Below are 4,191 nucleotides of genomic sequence, written 5' to 3' on the forward strand. Positions count from 1 at the left end.
ATAAAAAAGCAGACCGAATGCATGGCTTCAATGTTTTTCTAAAATCATAATGGATTATTATATTAGTATTATTGTGTTACACGTCGTGCATCACACTTTTCATTCTGTTTGTTAGTGTAATTCTTTAATTTAATGATTAATCATGGCAGCATATCTAATAGGATCCTGATGACATTTGTTAATGAAATAATTCCATGGTTCATCATTGTTGACACCCGTTTCTAATTTTGGAGACGGCGCAATTGTAATTTGTAGGTCCTTGTTAGTTGTTACAATAATTGTTCTCACAAATTCTATTATATATTATCATAATTGGAAATTTTGGTGTACAAATCTTTATAGTTTATATACATGTATATTCATAAAACTAACTACTCGTCGGTGGCTCACTGGCTCTATATGGCTAAGCAATAATTGCACAAACGCGACAAAATTTTGATTATATTTGTAATTAAAATGATTGTGACATGAAAAAGCATTTTATTTTTTTATTTATTAGTATTGGTTAGACTTTGAAAAGCTTTAGAGAAAGAGACTATAGATTAAAACGACAACTTGTTAATATTTGAAAATGTAGCCAGCAATAGTTCTTATCTTACACTCGAATTTTACCAAACAAGCTATGAATAATTATGGATAAATTTGAATTTTCTATCTATAATATGTCTCTTCATGAGATATGTTTTCATTTTTTAGATGTTTAATTCAGTCATTGATATTGAATAATTGGTCAAATAATTGGCATAACTAATAAATTAATTTGTGGTGCAATTGTTAGTTGTCACAATGCAATTATCATCGTTAAAACAAAAATCATAACAGAGAGATTATTAGTTTTTTTCAAAAGGTCAATATACATTGGATGTGAGGTATCAGATTTTTGAAGAAGAATGAAGAAAGAAAAGAGCACTCAAAAAGAGAGAGAAATAAAAGAAGGTTAGAGAAATTGTTGTATTGAAAGAAGAAAAAAAAAATTTGTGAATTATAGTTATTTATAGAATGTAAGTGTGTCTAGAACAAGTAATTACAGATGGTTGAGTGAGTGTAACTAATTGATTGTAACTAACTGCCGAGCTGTCATCAGCAACTTAACAGTTTTAGAAATGTTCATCTATATACACTTAAATGCCCCATGAAACCAAGGCATTTACACCAGGATTCTATTTCAAATACTCTTAACAAGTTTCTAAACTTGAGAAAAGCTGCTGCTGAGAGAGGCTTTGTCAATGTGTTTGCCAATTGATCCTTTGCTGGAATGTGTTGAACAAAGATATCCTTTTTAGTGACAAATTCTCTAACAAAAGATTGAATTAGTGCAAAATGTTTGGACTTATTATGCAGAATTGGGTTGGCTGATAATAGAACAATACTCTGATTATTACAATAGACTATAGGTTTGGTAGAGCGGAAAATTTTGAGTTCAGCCAAAAGATTTTGCAACTAAACAATTTCAGTGACAGCATCTGAAATGCCTCTAAATTCTGCTTCAGTGTTGCTTTTTGACACTACAGTTTATCTTCTGCTAGCCCAAGATTCCAGGTTCGAACCTAAGTAAATAGCATAGATATTTGTCGATTTTTGGTCATCAATATCACTAGCCCAATTAGAGTAACGAGAATCATATATTCTAAAATTAGTGAATTTATTGAACCTCAAGCCGTGTCATATGGTGTCTGCAAGGTACCTGAGAATTCGTTTGACAACTTTCCAATGTGATTCCAGTGGAGAGTAAAGAACTTGAGCCACTCTATTCACTGAGAAGGAGATTTCTGGTCTAGTGCTAGTAGCATATTGAAGGCCACCAACAATGGATCAATACAACATAGGATTGTTGAATGTGGTGTCACCGAAGGCAGAGAGCTTTAGTGATGAGATCATGGGGGTTGGCACGGATTTGGCATTGATCATATCAGCTTTCTTTAGCAATTCTTTGATGTATTTGGTTTGTTTCAATGTGACTGTCCCTGTGGAGCTTGAGCAGACTTCAATCCGAGGAAGTAGTGCATTTCACCAAGATCTTTCAATGAGAAAGTGTTGTGCAGTTGCATCATGAGAGTTGTGATCTCACTTTCAGAGGTACCAGTGACCAGTATATCATCTACGTAGACAAGGATGTAGGTGGCTGAGGTTGTTGTGAGTCTGGTGAAGAGGGATACATCAGATTTGGTGCTTGTGAAGCCGAACTGGTGGAGAACAACACTTAATTTTGTGAATCACGCCTTTGGGGCTTGTTTGAGTCCATAGAGCGATCTTTGGAGCTCACACAGTTGTTAGTTGTTGGGAGACACAAAACCCTCTGGTTGTTGCATGAATACGTCTTCAAAGAGATCACCATTCAAAAAAGCATTATTGAAATCAAATTGATGAATTTTCCACCCATTTGCAAGTGCAATGCTGAGCATGATCCGAACCGTGGCAGGTCTCACCACAGGACTGAATATTTTATCATAATCGATTCCTTGCTTTTGGTGAAAGCCCTTTGCTACAAGTCTAGCCTTGTACTTTTGGAAGCTACCATATGGATTCTTTTTACTCCGAATACCCGCTTACATCCAATGGGAGCTGAGTGGGTTGGAGGATCAACTAAGCGCCATGTGTTGTTCCTTAGCAAGGCTGAGTATTCTTCTTCCATGACTTCTCTCTAGTATGGGTAGCAAGGGCTTGTTCTATAGAACTCGGGAGGCACTGGTCTACACATTTGATGTTGGTTGTGGCTAAGGTAGTAATATATACTTCTGGCTTGCAGATGCCATTTTTGCTTCGAGTTTGCATCGGATGATGGTTCTGAAGGATGGGTGGCGAAGGTGCAACCTCTGCTGATTGAGTGTCAGGTTCAATTGCTACCTGTGAAAGTACAGTATCATAGGAATCTCCAAACACCTATTCAGGTCCCTGATATTCTGAGCTATTGATCAAGTTCATCTGGTCGAAGGTGATGTGATGGGAGGGTCCTGAGTCGGGATACCATCCTGGATCTGAGTTTGTGCTTGGAACAGTAAGAAGTGCTTGGGAGTTTTGGCTCATTTGCTGGGTTTGTTGGTTTTGTGATCTGTATGTTTGTGGATTTTGGGGTTGATAGAAGCTCAGAGTTTGTTGGTTTTGTTGGTGAAATCCATCATTTGGTGGTGGAGGTCCATTATTTGGTTGCTGGAGCTGTGGATTCTGATAATGCTGGTTGAACCTATGGTAGCACTGCCATATCGTATGGCATGTCCTTCCACATAATTGACATTGGGTCTGCCATTTTGCCACCACGATTTTTCTCCTCTGAAGAAGCTTCTTCCTCTGCCTCTTCGACCATTTTGTCCTCTGCCATAGTCTCTTGAATAGCTTTCATAGGTTGCTTCAGGTTGGTACTCCACTTCTTCTTTGTTTGCATCTAGTTTCTTGTGCACTAGGTTTGCATGCACCATGTTTAGATATATTTTGCGAAATCCATCATTTACCTCTTCCTGCGCTAATAGCTATGATTCTAATTCATTGATGGACATATGATCGGATCTTGCATTAACCATGGTAATGAAGGCACTGAATTCTTCATCTAGCCCTCCAAGTGTACTTTCAAAGTGTTCTTCCTTTGTCAACGGAGCTCTAAGAGCAGAAAGTGAATTTGTTACATTATTAATCTTTGTAATGTACTCTGAGACTAATGAACCATATTTCTTGATTGTTTTTAGCTGAGCCTTTAGCAACTTGATCTTGGATTTCATCCTGGCAGTGAAATGCTCTTCAAGAACTGCCCAAATTTCATACGCATATTCATATCCAACTGCTTTGTTCACAAAAAATTCATCTATAGCAGACAACATCCAAGCTACAAGACATTTATCTCTTTGCTCCCAATTCTCAAATTATTATGAAACTTTTTCTGCTGCTTAGCTTGATCTTCCACTAAGTTGTGCTTCTTCAGCATTGAATATGCTATGATGTAGCTTTGATGCAAGCTACGCCCTGACTTCAGACTTTGTAATTGTCTTCATCTAACTTGATTGTTGCAGAGAAATTTGCGATTAAAGTCATTGATGCAGCTGAGCGATTTTTCAGTGCGGAAGTGATGGTTTGTTCCATGGATCTGAACCGAGAAACTCTGATATTATGTGAGGTATTAGATTCTTGGATAAGAATGAATAAAGTAAAGAGCACTTTCTCTGAGAGAGAGAGAGAGAGAGAGAGAGAGAGAGAGAGAGAGAG

Source organism: Arachis ipaensis, chromosome B01 (assembly GCF_000816755.2).
Source record: "Arachis ipaensis cultivar K30076 chromosome B01, Araip1.1, whole genome shotgun sequence".
Classification (NCBI taxonomy): domain Eukaryota; kingdom Viridiplantae; phylum Streptophyta; class Magnoliopsida; order Fabales; family Fabaceae; genus Arachis; species Arachis ipaensis.